General features: G+C 44.6%; 1 protein-coding gene across 2 annotated transcripts in view; it reads left to right on the top strand.

The window, feature by feature from the left end:
- Window positions 1-473: 473 nt before the first annotated feature.
- The window catches only part of LOC126462614 (uncharacterized), a 43,233-nt gene continuing 21,575 nt past the window's right edge, over window positions 474-22,131 (top strand). The window contains exon 1 of one of the 2 annotated variants that reach the window (XM_050096087.1): window positions 474-596. The gene's annotated coding sequence lies outside the window, so the exon portion shown is untranslated. Of the gene's footprint in view, window positions 842-22,131 lie in introns of both variants that reach the window. The other variant, XM_050096086.1, reaches the window with a different exon arrangement.

The following is a 22,131-nucleotide window of genomic DNA, read 5'->3' as shown; positions in this document are numbered from 1 at the left end:
AAATAAAAGCAAAGTAATAAAAAGGTGATGATTAACAAGAAAGAAAAACGCACAAAATTTGCTACTATAACATAGAAGCACGAAATAAACTACTACAACTGGCGTTACGGCGCGTGAATATTTTTATGAAGGATGTTAGCAGATGCCGGCAGAGTCAAAACTCCCTTCTAGAGAACCGTAACGGTGACGTGACTTTACGTGACGTAACATGACATTGATGGTATGTGCTATTGTCTCCATTTGAAACACAATACAGAATGTTTTGACGCGACATAAAATGTCTGCCATACCTCCATCAGGACTCAGCTACCGTACGGTCGAACCTCTATCGCGCATACGCAACGTCAGCCACTTCTAATAAATCATGCTCATGTATTTTCTGTTTTCATGTCTGTGGTGTGGAAATTTTATCAGACATTCGTTCACTATCGTTTAAATCGAAACTCATCGAACTGTCTACCTTATCGATATATCGTATAGGCGTGGGATTTGAAATTACAAATAAGTGACATGCTAGTGTGACGCACGTGTGACAGCAAAAATTTAATTCTATGGTAGTTACAAGATACTATATCTCATTGAAGTGCTTTACGAAAGTAAGTTCTATACCTGTAACCCCTGTCTGAGAGACTGGTGGGTGGCAGATGGTAGTAAAGGACTTGCAACACTGTGGAGCTACATTAGAGGAACACTGCTGGTTGTTTTAAAATTAATAAATACGGAAAAACAGTTGTTTTTGGGCTAAGAGACCTTATATTCCGAACGTAAGAAAATGTAATGGAGATGTGCGGCGATATGCTTCATTGCCTGTTTGACAACGCACAACCTTATATTGTATACAGTATGTGTAATGTTTTACCTACTTTTTAGCCTATCCATAAGTATTAGCTTCATCCGACAGGTGCTTACCGCCCGACAGTACTTCCTATTTCCAAGTTTTCTATCCTCCCTTTTGTCCATCGAAAAATATTTTGTCGCTAACATTTACTTTGGATTATTGCCTTAAATCACATATACAAGGTGTTACGATCACTCCCAAAGGAGGGCATAGTATATTTTTCCCTCCGACCAAGCCATTTTCATCGTTTATGATCCTCTTGTGTAGGTGGAATGCAATATTTGTGTACCATCTTTTACTTTGTTTCTGTATACTTCGATGAATCGCAGTTAGAGTGGACATAATGTATTTTCCAAAATTCCCATCATTTTAAGTTATGATACTATTTATCCCACGACAGTACTACAGATTGTTACAAAAGTTCCTTTATTTGGGTATTCAAAATTCTTGCCTTCACCAACTGTCAACTGAATTGTCACGTTTGTGTAGTGAATACCATTAAAATGGAAATCCTGCCAGTTACTATAAAATCGTGACTAATAGCTACAGTACCTAATTATAAAATTTTCCTTACTGACATACACAGGTATTTTTAAAAGTGAACTAACCACTGGTGAACATTTACGGTAATCTACGTTACTATGACATACAGATATCTTTCACTTTCAACAGACAGTGAAAATCTGAATTTACGACAAGAAAGGGCAAAGAATGTGATCAACATAATATCTTTGATATTGTTGAGATAGAACTGATCATGTCATAGAAGACAAATTTCAAGCTTCACATTGTCAATGATGGATTACTGTGGTTTGTACCTGTAAGAGCCTTTTTCCTGAAACCCCACTTGTGACTCCGCCCCCCCCCCCCCTCTCTTACGATAAAAATTGTTTTAATCCATGTTTCTCTTGTATACAAACTGATATTAAAGGTAAATACCTTCAAAACGGGCTGTTAACAAATTCCACAACTTCAGAAACCCTTTTCTTGCTATTGCCAGTCCGCATTGTATATCATTTCTGCTTTGACCGGTTTTTCATTCTTCTCTGTGAACTTTAATTTCCTCTCAACATTTCTTTTTGGTTTCTTCAGCGTCTGCAATGTACAGATTGAATAACATTGGAAACGCTACAACCCTCTCCCATGTCAGAAAAGCTACAACCCTGTCTCTCTCCCTTCTCAAATATTGCTTTCTTTCATACCCACCAACCATTACAATTACAGACTAGTTTCTGTACAAATTGTGAAGAACCTTTTGCTCCATGTAATTTATTGCTGCTACGTTCAGAGTGTACTGAACTCAACATTGTCAAAAACTTTATATCTTAAATTTTTAGAAATGTAGATTCGCTTTTTTTGTGTGTCTTGTGATGTAAAAAACAGAGTCAGTATTACCACACTTGTTCCTATATTTCTCAGGAACCCAAATTGATTTTTCCTGGGTTTGGCAGTTTTTCCATTTTTCTGTAAAAAATTTGTGTCAGTATTCTGCAGCTGTGACTGAACTGATAGTTCAGTAACATTCCCACTTTTTTATATATATAATTAAAATTGCAAAGTAAATTAAGATACATTGTGCTACAAACTATATATACAGTACGTATATTACACAAAAAATTGGAAATGCGGTCATAACATTACTATATTTATAAAATATGGTTATGTTTTAACTGTAATAAATGGTAGCATTAGACCATTTTATGTCCTATACACAATTGAACAATGCATTTAGTGTGAGAGTAGTCTCGTCATCAGGTTGTCAAATCAGGTCAACACTTAAATCTACCAACACATTTGCAACATGTGTAAAATTAAAATGAATAAAAAACACACTGGACTTAAGACCTTTGACTTAAATTAAATTGTCAACTTCTGTCCCTTACAAAATAACAGGGAGACAGAATGACTGGTTAGGAGCTCTTTCACCCATAACTGTGCCCAAGCTTTGGAAAAAAACACAGGTGACACCTGTATGCAGGAAACATACTGGTAGAGATCTACAAAGTAACTATTCAGTTGCATTGACATATATCTGTTGTTGGACATATTCTGAGCTCAAGGGTAATGAGGTGACCATGCCAACGAGCATAAATTCTGATAATACTGCGTATTTTAAACTTATCTCAAGGCATTCAGGTGGATCGAGTCAAATATGTATATGAAAAAATTCGACTCATTACCACACCAACACTTTCAAGGTGTAATCATAAGGTTTTAGTTACCAACTCGAAAAAAATCTTGGTGTGGCCATGAAACTTGACTATGGTGTTAGTCTTCCTTTATATAGCCTTCTTTCTCGGCGATTCATGACTTGGTCGTCTTTGTTGTGGTAGTCTGCATTTAGGCTGTTCAGGAAGTTTTCCACCTTGAAAATCGCAGTGTCATCATTGTGGAAATGTCTCTTAACAATGGTTTCCTCTTCCAACACAATTAAAGAATTTGCTGGACACCCAAAAATGTAACAAGGATGACTGTCATGCACAGAATCAGCTGTAGTGATGTGATGGAACAAACACAGATCTTGGAAACTTTCCTGGACTTTGTCTTGATGTCCGTAACCTTGTCTGAAAATTTTAGTAATATATTGCTATAACAGTGCCCCTTATAAAAATCATCTGTTAGCAACACATCATGGCAGCCTCACCAGGGTACCCAGATTTTTTTCAATTCTTGGTGCTTCAAAAAAGAATTTCTGCAATTTCATTCATCATTCAGACCACACTTAGTAGCATCTGCACCATCTAACCATGTGCCATATGATGATGCATTGTAGCATTACATTTCCACTAATTCATCATGAGCTAGTGTAGCATTTTCCCCCTTGAGATGCAAGAAAATGAATTGCCGCACAACACTCCACTTTTCTGTGGTGAATATTTTGTTTCAACTCCTCTAGTGGTGTGCCGTGACACTGAGGCATGGGGATGTTAGTATGTACGAGAACTTTCATAATAGAAAATGTTATATCTGAGGGAACTTTGACCACTTGTAAGTATAATAGAAAAATACTGTCTGGGTCACTTTGGGTGCTTATTGGGATAACTGCATCCAGTCTTTCCTACTGGTCATCCTGAGATCCAATATCTAATTACTGCAAAGTGCTCTCTCTGCTGACGAGCTGTACTTCAGATTAATAATTTGTTGAATCTTAGGATGAGCTATAACAAAAGCCATACACCAGGACTGCAGACTTGTACAATTAGTCTATGAAATGAAGTACTGTCTGAAAAAATTGCACACATACTCAGTAGGATCTTACAAAGATTTCAGAATTGTGCTAAATACGAGGCGTGTTTTCATTTTGAAATTAAAAAATGATGTGCTAAGATATCTCAATAATTTTATTTTCACATGAAAGCCTGTACCTTAATCTACTTTTCTACATAATTTCCGTCAATACTGAGGCACTTGTCATAACGTTGTACCAGTTTTTTAATACCCCACTCATAGAAGTCTGCCACCTGACTTGTTAACTACAGCATCACCACTGTTTTGACTTCGTCATTGTCTTGAAGACGCTGACTGCTCAGGTGTTTCTTCAAGTGCAGGAACAGATGGTAGTCACTGGGGGCAAGATTGGGGCTGTACGGAGGATGATCTAGAGTTTCCCATCGAAAAGATGTGATGAGGTCTTTGGTCTGATTTGCCACATGCGGATAGGCATTGTCTTGCAGCAAAACGATGCCCTTGCTCAACTTGTCACATCCATTTGTTCTGAATTGAATGGCGCAGTTTGTGCTATGTCTTACAGTAAGCTGCTGCATTTATTGTCTAATTATGAGGCAGAAATTCTACAAGCAATACTCCTTTTATGTCCCAAAAAACTGTGCACATGATTTTCCGGGCAGAAATTGTTTGCTTAAACTTCACTTTTCTGGGTGAATCTGAATGCCGCCATTCCATGGACTGTTGCTTTGACTCTGGTGTGTTGTAGGCCACCCATGTTTCATCGCCTGAAACAATTTGGCTTAAGAAATCACCACCGTTGTTGTGGTACCGCTCAAGGAAAGTCAATGCACTGTCTAAACGTTTGGTTTTGTGCACATCCGTCAACATTTTCGGTAATTCAAGTGCTCGGTCACAGTGCCATACAAAACACTATGAGAAACATTAGGAAAGTCATCCCACAAGGAGGAAATCGTAAGGTGTCTGTTTTCTCTCACCTTCCTGCACCAAACTTTCATTAACGACCCAAGGACGCCCACTCCGTTGTTCATCAAGCACTTTTGTGTGGCCATCTTTAAATGCTCTCATCCACTTTCTTACCATTCAATCACTCATAATGTTTTCTCCGTAAACTGCACAGATCTCATGATGAATGTCGATCACTTTTAGGCCTTTAGCACTAAGAAATCTTATAACAGCCCGTACTCCACAGTCAGCGGGACTCACGGTTATCGGAGGCATCTTACTCAGTCAGTACACAATGTAAACAAGGAAGAATCAGACTGTAATGGCGTCAGTGCGTAGACAACAGATGTAGGTACACAGTGCGCATGCGCAGAACGCCGACTGCAGCGCTGCGGCAGCAGTGTGACAAAACGGTACTTACTTAAAAAACGCACCTCGTATTCAGAAATGTAGAACTTAACATTTCACATAACAAAAAAATATATTGATGTATCCTATGATTACAGTATGAATGAGTCAGCTCATACTAATACAAGGGGATCACAAGTTGTACAGATACGAAATTGAATGTTTACATAGGCTGAGTGATAGGTAAAGCAGGTGGCAGACTTTGGTTCATTTGCAGGAAGTAGGCAGATGCTATCAGTATACATAGGAGTTTCCTTACAAAGCACTTGTATAACTCACCTTACGAGGGTGGTTTGAAAGTTCTCTGAATCACCACGAGAGGTCAGCATGAGCGCAATGAGTTGTTCACATGATATTTATTGGACTATTGTGCATGCCACATCAGTGCTCTTGGAAGAGAGCTGTGGCATTGACATGGCTCTGTTGTTGTTCCTGCATAGTGATTTGTGAAGATGGAAAAAATTGAGATTCAAGCAGTGATTAAGTACTTCATAAAGAAAGGTATGAAAGCAAAGGACATTCATGCTGATTTCCAGAATACACTGGGGGACTCTGCTCCTTCATATTCATCTGTTGCCAAGTGGACAAATGAATTTAAATTTGGTCGCGAGAACAAAACTGGAGGATTAGAAATGGAAGAATTACCTGCAAGATGGGTGCCGTGACTCGTTTGGATCAAAAACATATGAGAATGGACATATCGGTACAATGTTTGACCCATTTTAGGACACGTGTGTGCACTACTATACCTGAGAGACAAAACAACAGTCAAAGCAGTGGAAACATGCTGATTCTCCACCGCCAAAGAAAGCAAAGACAATTTCTTCAGCAGGGAAGGTCATGGCGTCAGTGTTCTGGGATGCGAATGGAATTCTGTTTGTAGATTATCTCCCCTTTAGGCGAACAATTACTGGAGAATACTATGCTAACCTCCTGGACAAATTGCAACAAAAAATACACGAAAAAAGGCCAGGTTTAGCAAGGAAGGAAGTCATCTTCCATCAAGACAATGCGCACCTGCACACGTGCCATTGCCATGGCAAAATTACTCGAATTAATGTATGAATTGTTGTGACACCCACCTTATTCACCTGATATGGCTCTGTCAGACTTCCATCTATTCCCAAAACTGAAAATTTTTCTTCGTGGACAAAGATTCACTTCAAACGGAGAATTGATAGCCGGAGTTGACAACTGTTTTGCAGGCCTGGAGGAAACTCATTTTTGAGATGAGACCAAGGCACTGGAACATTGTTGGACCAAGTGCATTAATCTACAAGGAGACTACATTGAAAAATAAAAAAAGTTTCAGTGATACAAGTACTTTTTTTCTATTCTGTACTGAGAACTTTTCAAACCACCCTCATAGAGTACTGAAACTGTGTGAGACTCATAGGAAATAGAATTAATGGAGGGTATTGAAAGTTTTCAAAGAAAAGCACCACTGATGGTCACTGATTTGTTTGGTATATGGGAGAGCATTATAGAAACACAGAAAAAAATGTAATGGGACATGCTTGAAGACAGACACCGATAAATTTCAAAACCGGTATTAAGTAAATAAGGTAAGAGTGTAGTAAAACTCCATAGATATTGCTACTGTCATGAGGACAAGATTAGATTAAATTCAGTGTGCACAGAGGTGTCTAAGCCACCAGCCTTCCTGTGCTCCATGCACGAATAGAACAGAAAGAAAATGTAATGTGTAGTACGATAGGAAGCACCCTCACATCCATTTTCAGTATATAGATGTGGATAAAAATGAAAATACTAAAACATGAGAAAGTAGGAGATGAGCTACTGTGAGGCCGGGTCGTGAGTCGCATTTGGGTAGCTCAATGGGCGGAGCACTTCCCTGCGAAAGGCAAAGGTCCCGAGTGCAAGTCTCAGTCCAGCACACAATTTTAATCTGCTAGGAAGTTTCATGTCAGTGCACACTCCACTGCAGAGTGAAAATTTCATTCTATGAAAATACTGTTTTACTTACAAATCCCAAAAGCTTCATCCACAGTTCATTCAATGAACTATGGATGATTCCCGACCGACAGGCATTACATGCATTGATAAAAAAATGATAGTGCATTGAGAATGGCTAGTTTCTAGCTGAAATCTAGATCGTTGGCTGTTGTGGCCGAGCGGTTCTAGTGCGCTTCAGCCTGGAACCGTGTGACCACTACGGTCGCAGGTTCGAATCCTGTCTCGGGCATGGATGTGTGTGATGTCCTTAGGTTAGTTAGGTTTAAACAGTTCTAAGTTCTAGGGGACTAATGATCTCAGATGTTAACTCCCATAGTGCTCAGAGCCATTTTGAAATTTAGATCTGCCAATAAAATTTAAAAAAGGATGACTGATAGATTAAATATATTATTTACAAGTCAATATAACAGTCGCTGAGTGCAACAGCCTTCTGAATGGAAGGTAACCTGAGGTGAGAGTCTGAGAAGCCAACAAATGTTTTGAATGTTTTGTTATGGCACACATTGTATGCATATTGGATTTTGACAAATTGTTTATGTCTGCTGCTATTTTGATTACATCAGTGGTCAAAATTGATGGCTGATATCAACATGTTTGGCATTTGTAATTAGGGGTTATAATGAGTTAGTATTGGTATACTAGTATTGAAATTTTCATAGCTATTCACATGTGCTAATGAACACTATACAAGAGAAACATGTTATACTCGCTGCATTGCCAGCTATCTCACAGAACATAGTCAGCATGTGCGTTCAGAACAAGTTAGTGCGAGTACTGGATGACACACTTTTAAAACATCAAGCTTAGCATTTCAGAAATATACTTGGTCTCATGTTACAGACACATGCAGAACAGCCATTTCCTCTTTCATAATGAAGTGGTAATTTCATGTAATATTGATGAGACTAACCACACATTTTGACCTATAGTGTAAAATATTCAAAAATTCTCTGACAAGTTGGTGCTCAAGCAATGCAATTCTCACCAAAAAGTTGCAAACTATATCAGTATCTAGTTTTGGAATCATGAATATTCAGTTCGGTCTGTGGAAATTTTTTTCTGTGGCTACTGATCTGCGTATCAGGGACTCAGTACAGACTAATGTGAGATGTTGAATCATGTGATGTGAACAGGCCATGGGGAAGATATTTTACTCAGCAATGTATTTTTAAAGAAATTATTTACTACTTGAGAGACTGTCTGTGTAATGGTTCTTACTAATTGTATTATGCTTGCATTGAAAATAGCATATTGGCCGTTACTTTTTTTTCCTCTTGGAGAGGCTTTGGAGTTCTTGTCTTTGTGCTTATCAATGACAAAGGTACTTGAACTTTTCCATCTCATGTTCCGTGCAAAATTTCTAAGTGAAATAATTCTCCTGAATGGATATTGGTTGGAGCCAACTTGGCTGATTTCAGTGACAAATAATTTCCCTATGATAGCCATTTTTTTCCGCTTCTAACTGCAGAGAAAGTTAGGAAATTCTTGGTAGAAAGTAGTGCCTCACAGAAGCCCTATAAGCAGGAGCAGAAAATGGCCAATGAAAATACCTACAGTTTTCTCCTGATTCTGTCTGGCTGGAATGGTTAAATGTTAAATTAGTTTCATGGAACGGTTTGGAGCTTGAAAAATCAGGCAGATGGCCAGCAACGCTTGCAGGGTTGAGGTGGCAAGTTGGGGTCCTGCTGGAGTGGAGTTCATTGTGGAGTGGTTCTTTGGGAAATCATGAGCCTGTGATCCTTTGTGATCGACAAGATTACTTTCTCAGTGTAGAAATCCTGCAAAGCATTTGAAAGTGCAGTTTCATCTGCAGTCATCGTATTTTGCTCAGACACGTTTCTGCTTTTCTTAGCGAGTGTTGTGTATTAGAGCCCACAGACCTGCTCCCCCCCAGGGAGCTCGTCACTCTTTTGCAGGTTCGGGCTTGGCTACCATGGGGCCGTGCTGCATGTCTATCCTCTTGCTATTCTTTTTACCCTCCCTTGGGGAACATGTCTGGGGTGTTATTGGGAATGTTCCGCATTGTTTGTAGCTGACATAAGAACAGTCGCACCACTGTCTTTTGTTCCCTTTTCCTTTCTTTTTTCCCTTCTCCTCTCGTTCCTACTCTATTTTTTCTCCCCCCTTTGCGCTCCTGATGGCCAGCCCATGTGTCTGCCGAGTAACAGGTGATTGTGTAATGCATAATTCCCAGCCCCGGGTTGAAGGTAGGGTTTGCATGTACCCCCTGGTACAGGCCAGGCCCAGGAAGGGGTGACTGCCTCAGCTGCTACCTTCCCAAACTGCCGATTGATCCCTCTGTCAGGTGTTCGGGAGGTGTAAACAATCACCTAAGGCAAGTGCACAATTGGAGACGCTGGCAGTGATGGGGGATTTTCTCACAATGAGCCAATCATCTCCACAATCAACATCTACAAAACGTAAATAGGATGAGGATAATGATTCAAAGACCCTTCCATCTGCACCATGGTTCCTTGTGGTTTCATGTACTGAAGTTGGTCAGTCCTTTGCAATGGTAAATCCGTTTATTATTCAGAAATGTGTTGATGCCATTGCCGGTCCTGTGAAGTCCTGCTCTCATTTATGGAATGCACTTTGCTTTTGGAGACTGCTTCTGGTTCTCAAGTTCAACAACAGCTTGCCGCCTCGCTTCTCCAGGCTATCACATTCGTGTCGAGGCCCATAGAACTTTGGATTCTTCCCGCGGTGTTATTTACACTAGGCTGCTCAACAAGATCCAGTCTTATCTCTCTGATCAGGGTGTCATCGGCATCCATCGGGTGATGAAAAAGGTAGATTCCTCCTTAGTAACAACCACACTCTTTTTCTCACCTTTGATAGAGTGGTGCTTCCGTCCATCGTAAAGCAGGCTATGAAATTATCACAGTCCGACTGTACATTCCAAACCCAATGCGCTGCTACCAGTGTCATCATTTCAACCACACTAGAACGTCGTCGACACCCAGCCAAATGTGTAACCTATGGCAGGGATGTGCATTAGGGCGATTGTCTGCCTCCTCCTCCCCGCTGTATCAGCTGCAATGGCGGCCACCTCTTGATGAGCGGGCTGTCCAGGAGATATGGGTAAAGGAAGACGCGCCTTACCCAGTCGCTCCCAAGTTATTGGCTTGTCGCAAATCCTGCGATCTCCCGTCTGTCACTTATAGTTCTGTTCTTTTTACCTCTCACTCCATGAAGGACATGGCCATGCAGACATGTGACCCCAAATTCATCTCTGAGATTGTGAAATCGCCCAGTGTCGAGGCAGCATCGCCATCTCCCCGTCCAGCTGTGCAACAAACCATCAAACTCTCGCTTCAAGGGGCAAAGCCACTGGCTATGCAAGTGGTAGGCCGGAAAGGACAGGAGGAGTACTCCCATGAAGGCTTCCTACATTCTTCCAGCTAAGCAACACCTGAGTCTTCCTCTGCTAACCGAAATCCTCCTTTGTCAACTCAAAGATCCCCTTTGGCGGTGTTGCGACGTGATACCTTAGCCCTGCCTGTTGTACGAGGTGACTAAAAGGAGTTTCACACATTTCGGCCTTTATGTGATGGTCCCCTGTAGGGTTTGACCTCCATTCTTCAAAATTTTCATGAAGAGCAAGACAATTGGGGGAGGGCGCCTTACAAGGTGCATTGTGTCCATCGTGCATTGAGATCTTTAGCCCACTTTCTCATCGTTGCATTGCAATCCTGCCCATTCTCCATCTCTGGGTGAGGACACCTTCCTGAGTGTGTTTTCCACCATGCACTATGCAGTGTCGATTTCTGCCTCGACGATGACCATGGACTTCTTTGCACCTGATATCCAGCACGGTAGCCAGTACATTGTAGTGGGGCCGCCATGTACCCTGTTGGCTGTAGCCCCCCGACCCCACAGGGATCGCTCTGCTGGTGCCTATGCCGTTAACTCCCCACGTATGCCATCCCCCTGGGGCATCGAGTCTCCTGGCAATGGCCATCCTGCCAGGTGGCCTTTGCTGCGACTGGGTGGCGCCCGTGAGGAGGGCCCCTGGGCGGAGAGGATGGCATCAGGGCGGATGACATGTGATGAAGCATAGTCCATCATCTCATGCTGGTGGTGAAACACCAGCAGTCTCTAAGCATTCACGAGCTCAATTCAACACACAGAAGAACGACCCCAAATTGTTCCCCTCCCTGGGCACGCCATTGGAGGAACGTCAGGCTAAGGATGGCAGCAGATCTTATTCACCCCAGTACCTTGTATGTTCGAGAGCTGACGAGGAATCTTTCATGATCATGAAGCCTCATTTTTTTGTTGAGCATTTAGAGGAGAAGTTCAGAGAGGTGGAGGGTTTATCCAAAATGAGATCTGGGTCAGTCTTGATCAAAACAGCATCCTCTGCCCAGTCATGGGAGTTACTCGCTTGTGACAAGCTGGGGGATGTTTCTGTAACCATCACACCCCATAAGAGCTTAAATATGGTCCAGGGTATCATATTTCACAGAGACCTTCTTTTGCAGTCCGAGATGAGCTGCGTGTCAATTTAGAGCGCCGAAGTGTACATTTCGTCCGGTGTGTCCACTGGGGTCCGCAGGATAATCAGGTTGCCACCGGTGCCTTCATCTTGGCCTTTGAGGGTGATACGTTGCGCAAGAAGGTCAAGATAATGGTCTACCAGTGTGATGTAAAGCCCTATATCCCTCCCCTGATGCTGTGCTTTAAGTGCTGGAAGTTTGGCCATATGTCTTCCCGCTGTACTTCCAGCGTCACATGCTGAGATTGCGGACACCCATCACATTCCGATACTCCATGTGCCCCACCTCCCATCTGTGTCAACTGTGGAGAGCACCATTCGCCGTGCTTGTCTGACTGCAGGATTCTCCAGAAAGAAAGGAAAATCATGGAGTACAAGACACTGGACCGACTGACCTACACTGAGGCTAAGAGAAAATTTTAACGCCTGCATCCTGTGCGTATGACATCGTCTTACGCCGCCGCTACAACAGTTCTGGCACTATCAGCTCCGCCAATCCAGGTCACCTCTCAGAGCAGGAATACTGCACCTGGCCCCTTGATGGTGGGGGCATTTCCCTCCCTGTTGCTCCTGCACCACCTACTTCGGGAGCAACACCGTCCCAACCGTCAGGGATGTCCATCCCCACTTCTAAGTCAGAGAAGCGTAAGTCTTCTTCGGCTTCTCTCGCTAGGATGGGGTCCTTGGGTCACTTCCTTCCCAGGTTTCTTCTAGTGGAAAAGACAACACCGCCAGTGGCTGAAGAGCCCAAAAGCAGCTGGTCGTAGGGCTTAATGGTCATCCTCAGTCCCGGAGACTGAGCCAGTGAAGTCCTCCCAGCCAGGGAAACCCAAGGAGCAGCGAGAGAAAACCAAAAAGAAAATCCCTAAGACCAAGGAAATTGCGGTGGCACCCACACCACCACTACCTACAAGCTCTGCATCTGAGGATGGGGTGGAGATTTTGGTGTCCGCTGAGGACCTAGATCTCGCCAGACCCTCACTCACAATGGATATAGACTGCTCAGGCAATTAATTGGTGGCATCATGTGACTACCTGTATGAGGCAGAAACTGCCTCATTGAATGTTCCATGCCTTCCCAGTGTCACGATATCATCCTCCAGTGGAATTGTGGCAGATTTTTGCACCGCCTGGCTGAGGTACAGCAACTTAACTAAGCTTTACACCTGCCATCTGCATTGCCCTTCATGAAACCTGATTCCCAGCAATGCGGACCCCTGCCCTCCGCGGCTATAAGGGATATTAGAGGAACCGTAGCGACTATAACTGAGTGTCAGGTGGAGTTTGCGTTTATGTCCTAAACTCAATCTGTAGTGTACATGTGCCTCTTCAAATCTCTCTTGAAGCTGTGGCTGTCAGAATAAGGACGATGCAGTAAGTAACTGTCTGCAATGTATCTCTTCCTCCAGATGGTGCAGTGCCTCTGAATGTATTATCTGCACCGATTGATCAACTCCCTGCACCTTTCCTACTTCTGGGTGATTTGAATGTCCATAACCCCTTGTGGGGTGGTACCATGCTTACTGGCCGAGGCAGAGATGTCGAAACTTTACTGTTGCAATTTGACCTCCGCCTCTTAAATACTGGGACCGCCACACATTTCAGTGTGGCTCATGGTAGTTACTCTGCCATTGATTTATCAATTTGCAGCCCAGGACTTCTCCCATCTATCCACTGGAGAGCACATGACGACCTGTGTGGTAGTGACCACTTCCCCATCTTCGTGTCAATGCCCCAGTGTGAGGCATATGGACGCTTGCCCAGATGGGCTTTGAACAAGGCAGACTGGGGAACTTTCACCTCTGCTGTCACCACTGAATCTCCCCCACACGGTAACATCGATGTGATGGTTGAGCAGGTGACTAGCACAATTGTTTCTGCGGCCAAAAATGCAATCCCTCGTTCTTTAGGATGCCCGAGGCGTAAGGCAGTCCCTTGGTGGTCGCCGGAAGTCGCTGAAGCAAGTAAGGAGTGTCGGCGAGCTCTACAGTGGCACCTTATAGCCTTTAAATGGCACTGTGCCCATGTTCGCTACCTTATCAAACAACGGAAGAAGGAGTGTTAGGAGAGATACGTCTCCACCATTGGGTGCCACACGTCACCTGCCCGAGTCTGGGCAAAGATCAAATGTCTTTTCGGGTACCAGGCCCCAACATCTGTCCCCGGTGTTACCATAAATACCGAGTTATGTACTGACGCAAACACAGTTGCCAAGTACTTTGCTCGAGCCTCTCCCCCCCCTCTCCCCCCCAGCCTTTCATACACTCAAACAGCGGCTGGAAGGGAACGTCCTCTCATTCACTACACGCTGCAGTGAATCCTATAATGCGCCATTTACAGAGTGGGAGCTCCTCAGTGCCCTTGCACATTGCCGCGACACAGCTGCTGGGCCTGATCGCATCCACAACCAAATTGTATGAGTGGGGTCTCCGGGGACCACTCCCGATTTTTATCCAAAACTTCCTGTTGGCTCGGTACTTTCCATGTGCAAGTTGGTGACTCTGATAGTCCATCCATATCCAGGAGAAGGGAGTCTCGCAGGACTCTGTATTGAGTGTCTCTCTCTCTCTTTTTAGTGGCCATTAACAGTCTAGCAGCAGCAGCTGTTGGGCCCTTTGTCTCACCTACTCTGTATGCAGATTCTGCATTCCGTACTGCTGCTTCAGTACTGTTGTTGCTAAGCAGCACCTCCAGGGAGCCATCCACAAGGCGCAGTCATGGGCTCTAGCCCATGGCTTCCAGTTTTCAGCTGCAAATTCGCGTGTCATGCACTTCTGTCGGCGTCGTACCATTAATCTGGAACCTGCACTTTACCTTAATGATGATCCACTCACTGTAGTGGAGACATATCAATTCCTAGAACTGGTTTTCGACGCTCGATTGACTCGGCTCCCTCATCTTCGTCAGCTTAAACAGAAGTGCTGGCAGCATCTCAGTTCCCTCCGTTGCCTGAGCAACACCAATTGGGGTGCAGATCGCTGTACGCTGCTGCAGATCTACAGAGCCCTTGTCCAATCCCGAATTGACTATGGGAGTGTAGTTTATGGTTTGGCAGTGTCTTTAGCATTGCATTTACTTGACCCTGTGCACCACTGTTCGATTAGTGACAGGAGTGTGCTCCCTGCCGCTGTTGGATAAGCAGCTGCAGCAGCAAGTCGTATACCCCTGGCTTGCTTATTTGTTACATAGTTTCATTCTTAATTTCTTTGCGTGTTTCTGGGTACTTGCATTGTTTAATTCATAAATTTCTGGCGTATTATAGTATTTGAGAGTTGTAACATCGCACTTTAGTGTTTACTTCGTAGATTCTTACTTAAATTGCGTGTGAGTTTCGTATAGGAGGTGTAATTTCGAGTTTTAGTTACTGTAATTGTAAATTCAGGCAGATTGTAGCGCAGTCGTTAGGCATTTGTACAGGTTAGTTAATACATTCTTTGCGTGTTTCCCTTGCGTTATCTAGGCATGGACTCGTGTTTCAGTAACTGTTGTTCAACATCGATTAAAATGGACAGGGACTGTGATTGCTGTGTTCGGATGAGGGCTGAGTTGGCATCCCTTCGCTCACAGCTGCAAGCGGTGCTGACTTCGGTCGCGCAGCTTGAGGCTGTTGCCAAGGGGCACCATTGTGGGGAGCCGGACTTGGGTATCACGGGGATGTCAACCTCGTCCCGTCTGTCCCCAGATCGGTCTGCCGCTGTGGTTGCCCCGGTTGCTGCCTGCAGTGGGGCTGAGCCCTTGCCTGTGGTTGATTGGGAGGTCGTTCCAAGGCGTGGCAGGCAGCGAAATACGTCCCCGGAGGCTGATCAGAAAGCCTCCCCGGTGCATCTGACAAACAGGTTTCAGGCATTGTCTCTGGCTGAGCCATATGCAGCTGCCTGCCCTGTTTCCGAGGATGATTCTCAGCCTTCAAGGTCCGGGCAATCACAGAGGGTGGGCTTATTGGTAGTTGGGAGCTCCAATGTTAGGTGCGTAATGGGGCCCCTTAGGGATATGGCGGCTAAGGAGGGGAAGAAATCCAGTGTGCATTCCGGGTGGAGTCATTCCTGATGTGGAAAGGGTCCTTCCGGATGCCATGAAGAGCACAGGGTGCAGCCAGCTGCAGGTGGTGGCACATGTTGGCACTAATGAAGTGTGTCGCTTTGGATCTGAGGAAATTCTCTCTGGATTCCAGCGGCTATCTAATTTGGTGAAGGCTGCCGGTCTTGCTTACGAGATGAAGGCAGAGCTCACCATCTGCAGCATCGTTGACAGAACCAACTGCGGACCTTTGGTGCAGAGCTGGGTGGAGGGTCTGAATCAGAGGCTCAGACGGTTTTGCGACCGTGTTGTCTGCAGATTCCTTGACTTGCGCCATAGGGTGGTGGGGTTTCGGGTTCCGCTGAATAGGTCAGGAGTTCACCACACTCAGCTGGCGGCTACACGGGTAGCGGAGGCTGTGTGGCGTGGACTGGGCGGATTTTTAGGTTAGAAGGCCTCGGGAAAGTACGGGGTGGGCTGCAATCTCAAAGGGTGCATGGCAAATACAGGACATGCTTGGATCAAGGAACAGTCGAAATTGTAGTTGTCAATTGTTGTAGTTGTGCTGGGAAAGTCCCTGAGCTTCAAGCGCTAATAGAAAGCACAGAAGCTGAAATCGTTATAGGTACAGAAAGCTGGCTAAAGCCTGAAATAAGTTCTGCAGAAATTTTTACGAAGTCTCAGACTGTGTTCAGGAAAGATAGATTAGGCAGAATTGATGGTGGAGTGTTTGTGTCTGTCAGTAGTGGTTTATTTTGTAGTGAAGTCGAAGTAGATACTCCTTGCGAATTGGTATGGGTGGAGGTTATACTTAACAGTCGAACTAAGTTAATAATTGGCTCCTTCTACCGACCCCCAGACTCCGATGATATAGTTGCTGAACAGAAAACTTGACCTCTTAGCCACAAACAATCCAGAGCTGATAGAGAGCATCATGACTGATACAGGGATTAGTGATCACAAGGTCGTTGTAGCTATGCTCAATACCGTTTCTTCCAAATCCACCAGAAACAAACGCAAAATAATTTTATTTAAAAAAGCGGATAAAGTGTCACTAGAAGCCTTCCTAAGAGACAATCTCCATTCCTTCCAAACTGACTATGCAAATGTAGACGAGATGTGGCTCAAATTCAAAGCTATAGTAGCAACAGCAATTGAAAGATTCATACCTCATAAATTGGTAAGAGATGGAACTGATCCCCCGTGGTACACAAAACAGGTCCAAACGCTGTTGCAGAGGCAACGGAAAAAGCATGCGAAGTTCAGAAGAATGCAAAATCCCGAAGATTGGCTAAAATTTACAGACGCGTGAAATTTGGCACGGATCTCAATGCGAGATGCCTTTAATAGGTTCCATAACGAAACATTGTCTCGAAATTTGGTAGAAAATCCGAAGAAATTCTGGTCGTATGTAAAGTACACAAGCGGCAAGACGCAGTCAATACCTTCGCTGCGCAGTGCCGATGGTACTGTTATCGACGACTGTGCCACTAAAGCGGAGTTATTGAACGCAGTTTTCCGAAATTCCTTCACCAGGGAAGACAAATGGAATATTCCAGAATCTGAAACACGAACAGCTGCTAGCATGAGTTTCTTAGAAGTAGATACCTTAGGGGTTGTGAAACAACTCAAATCGCTTGATACGGGCAAGTCTTCAGGTCCAGATTGTATACCGATTAGGTTCCTTTCAGATTACGCTGATACAATAGCTCCCTACTTAGCAATCATATACAACCGCTCGCTCACCGATAGATCTGTACCTACAGATTGGAAAATTGCGCAGGTCGCACCAGTGTTTAAGAAGGGTAGTAGGAGTAATCCATCGAACTACAGACCTATATCATTGACGTCGGTTTGCAGTAGGGTTTTGGAGCATATACTGTATTCAAACATTATGAATCACCTCAAAGGGAACGATCTGTTGATACGTAATCAGCATGGTTTCAGGAAACATCGTTTTTGTGCAACGCAGCTAGCTCTTTATTCGCACGAAGTAATGACCACTATTGACAGGGGATCTCAAGTTGATTCCGTATTTCTAGATTTCCGGAAAGCTTTTGATACCGTTCCTCACAAGCGACTTCTAATCAAGCTGCGGGCCTATGGGGTATCGTCTCAGTTGTGCGACTGGATTCGTGATTTCCTGTCAGGAAGGTCGCAGTTCGTAGTAATAGACGGCAAATCATCGAGTAAAACTGAAGTGATATCAGGTGTTCCCCAGGGAAGCATCCTGGGACCTCTGCTGTTCCTGATCTATATAAATGACCTGGGTGACAATCTGAGTAGTTCTCTGAGGTTGTTCGCAGTGCTGTAATTTACCATCTAGTAAGGTCATCCGAAGACCAGTATCAGTTGCAAAGCGATTTAGAAAAGATTGCTGTATGGTGTGGCAGGTGGCAGTTGACGTTAAATAACGAAAAGTGTGAGGTGATCCACATGAGTTCCAAAATAAATCCGTTGGAATTCGATTACTCGATAAATAGTACAATTCTCAAGTCTGTCAATTCAACTAAGTACCTGGGTGTTAAAATTACGAACAACTTCAGTTGGAAAGACCACATAGATAATATTGTGGGGAAGGCGAGCCAAAGGTTGCATTTCATTGGCAGGACACTTAGAAGATGCAACAAGTCCACTAAAGAGACAGCTTACACTACACTCGTTCGTCCTCTGTTAGAATATTGCTGCACGGTGTGGGATCCTTACCAGCTGGGACTGACGGAGGACATCGAAAGGGTGCAAAAAAGGGCAGCTCGTTTTGTATTATCACGTAATAGGGGAGAGAGTGTGTCAGATATGATACGCAAGTTGGGATGGGAGGCATTAAAGCAAAGACGTTTTTCGTCGCGGCGACATCTATTTACGAAATTTCAGTCACCAACTTTCTCTTCCAAATGCGAAAATGTTTTGTTGAGCCCAACCTACATAGGTAGGAATGATCATCAAAATAAAATAAGAGAAATCGGAGCTCGAACAGAAAGGTTTAGGTGTTCGTTTTTCCCGTGCACTGTTCGGGAGTGGAATGGTAGAGAGATAGTATGATTGTGGTTCACTTAAATGTGAATTGCAGAGTAGTCATGTAGATGTAGATGTAGATGTAGAGCTTTTAAGTCAAGTCCGGTGACCAGTGTACTGGTGGACGCTGGTGTCCCTCCACTGCAGATCAGACGTGCGCAACTGCTCGCCAGTTACGCAGCACACATTCATAGTTCCCCTGAGCATCCGAATTACTGTCTCCTTTTCCTGCCCGCGGCAGTCCACCTCCTGCATTGGCGGCCCAGATCGGGGCTAACAATTGTGGTTTGCATGCGGTCCCTTTCTCTCTGAACTGGAGTCCTTTCCTTTACCACCTCTACTTGCAGTCCATTCACATACGCCATCTCGGCCACAGCTTTGTCTGGACCTTTTGCATGGCCTTAAGGACTCCGTTAACATCTCTGCTGTCACTTCCTCGTGATTCTTGACGTGTTCCGGGGCTCTGAAGGGGTTTACATCAATGGCTGATGGTCACATAAGCTTCGCATATGTTCATGGAGGACATACTGAGCCGCATTCCTTGCCAGTTGGCTACAGTGTTTTCACTACAGAGCTGGCGGCCGTATCTCATGCTCTTGAGTACATCCGCTCATGCCCTGGTGAGTCGTGTCTCCTGTGTACTGACTCATTGAGCAACATACAAGCTATTGACCAGTGCTACCCACGCCACCCTCTGGTAGCGTCCATTCAGGAGTCCATCTATGTCCTGGAACAGTCCCGCCATTCTGTGGTGTTTGTGTGGACCCCAGGACACGTTGGAATCCCCGGCAACGAACTTGCCGACAGGCTAGCCAAACAGGCAACGTGGAAACCGCTTCTGGAGATAGGCATCTCCGAAGCTGACCTGCGTTCTGTCTTATACCGCAGGGTTTCCCGGCTTTGGGAGATGGAATGGCGTAACAGCACGCACAACAAACTGCGTGTCATTCAGGAGACTATGAATGTGTGGAAGTCTTCCATGCAGGCCTTTCACAGGGAATCAGTTGTCCTCTGCCAGCTCCGCCATTGGCTGTACGTGGCTAACGCAAGGTTACCTACTCCATTGCGAGGACCCACCTCAGTGTCGCCGTGGCTCCCAAATGACAGTCATCTACATCTTGTTGGACTGCCCACTTTTAGCCGCTGTGTGGCAGACTTTTAACTTTCCTAGCCTCCTGCCTTCGGTGTTGGGCAAAAATGCCTCCACAAGTTTTACGTTTTATCCGTGAGAGTGGGTTTTATACTTCTATGTAGATTGTAGCGCATGTGCTTTGTCCCTCTGTGTCCTCCACCCTAGTGCTTTTAGGGTGTAGTTTTTAATGTGTTGCAGAGTGGCTGGCTTTCCCTTTTTACTCTCGTGGTTGGCCAGGCACTGTAATCTGCTTTCATGTTTTACTCTCTTCTGTTTCTAGCATCTCTCTGTTGTTTTTTTGTCCTCTTTTGTTCCTTTTAGTGTTCGTTGCCTTCCCTTCGTTCTTGTGGCTTTTCCTTTCTTTCCGTTTTGTGTTATATGTTTCGTCCGTTTTATTCTGACACTTGTGGCATTGTGTTGTAAGGAACAAGCAACCGATGACCTCGTAGTTTGGTCCCTTCTCCTGCCTTTAAACCAATCTTCCTACAAAGGCAAACATCATTCATTATAAACAGGTGCATGCAAAGTTTTCTTGCATTCTTCTGGGTAGCAAAAAAAACTAGCTGGATTTCATTCACAAGTTCTTTTAACAGTTCCACCGCTTCCTCTGTTGTATGGGCCAACCCCTGACGGCTCTCTGGGACCAAGATCCATTCGCCAGTTTCCGACCTGACAGTATCAGACGATGTCATCGTGGACCCTATTGCTATCTCCAACCCCTTGGGCCGCCATTTTGTGATTTTTCGAGTTCTTCGTACTATGACCCTGCCTTCCTCTATTGGAAACAGAGGCAGCTCGGGTGATACCCTTCTCTTCTCAGAGTCGTGAGTGCTACAATGTCGCCTTTACTATGAGGGAGCTAGATCATGCTCTCAGTTCATCTTCATCCTCCGCCCCTGGGCCAGGTGCTGTCCACACTCAGATGTTGCTGCACCTTTCTTATGCGGGCAAGCAATTTCTGCTTAATACGTACAACTGCATCAGGGCAGAAGGCACATTTCCCGGATGTTGGCATGAAGCCACTGTCATGCCCATACCTAAGCCTAATAAGGACAAAAATCTTCCTTCTGCCTACCACCTTATCTCTCTCACCAGCTGCATTTGCGAGTTGATGGAACATATGATTGATGCCCGGCTGGTATGGTGGCTCAAGTCTCGCAGTTTACTAATGACTGCATAGTGTGGATTTCAAGCACGCTGTTCTGCAGTTGACCATCTCATTACTTTGTCCACCCATGTCATGAATGGTTTTCTGTGGAAATCTCAGACTGTGGCCGTGTTTTTTGATTTGGAGATGGCCTGTAACACCTGTTGGAGAACTGATATCCTCCGTAGTCTTTACACACGCGGCTCCTGTGGCCGGCTGCCCTGTTTCGTTCAGGAATTTTTAAAAAGGTAGAGTTTTCAAGGTGCATCTGGGTTCTTCCTTGTCAGACACTTTATCCAGGAAACCCGGGTGCCTCAGGGTTCCATCCTGAGTGTCGTCCTCTTGCTGACACCATTAACCCTACAGAATTGCCTATCTGCTGTCAGGCATCTCTGGCTCCCTTTTTGTTGATGATTTGCCGTTTATTGCAGTTCTCCATAGACCTGTCTCACTGTGCGGCATCTTCAGCAATGTCTTGATCGTCTTTACTCCTGGAGCATCGACAGTGGCTTTCATTTTTCCACTGACAAAACCGTCTGTATTAATTTCTGGTGGTGCAGTAGGTTTCTCCCACTGTCTTTACATCTTGGGCCTGTTGCTCTTCTATTAGTTGAAACTACAAAATTCTTGGGGCTCATGCTTTATAGGATACTCTCTTGGTTCTCCCATGTGTCTTACCTGGCAACCCGCTGTATGTGGTCCCTCAGTGTCGTATGTATCCTCAATGGTACTTCCTGGGGAGCAGATCGAATTACCGTCCTCCGTTTGTACCGGTCCCTTGTCCATTCAAAACTATGCTATGGGTGCTTTGTTAACCTTGGCCTTCTTTCGCTTCCTAAGGACACTACTCCAGCCTCACTCTATCACCTTCAGTTTCACAACCTTCACATTGGAACTTTGCGATAGTGCCTTTGTGTACACTGATGGCTCTCAGACCGACCATGGTGTCGGGTTTGCCTTCGTCA

This window comes from Schistocerca serialis, chromosome 1 (genome assembly GCF_023864345.2).
Source record: "Schistocerca serialis cubense isolate TAMUIC-IGC-003099 chromosome 1, iqSchSeri2.2, whole genome shotgun sequence".
Taxonomy (NCBI): Eukaryota; Metazoa; Arthropoda; class Insecta; order Orthoptera; family Acrididae; genus Schistocerca; species Schistocerca serialis.
Note: the sequence above shows the minus strand (reverse complement) of the source record. Positions and strands in the feature narration are given on the sequence as shown.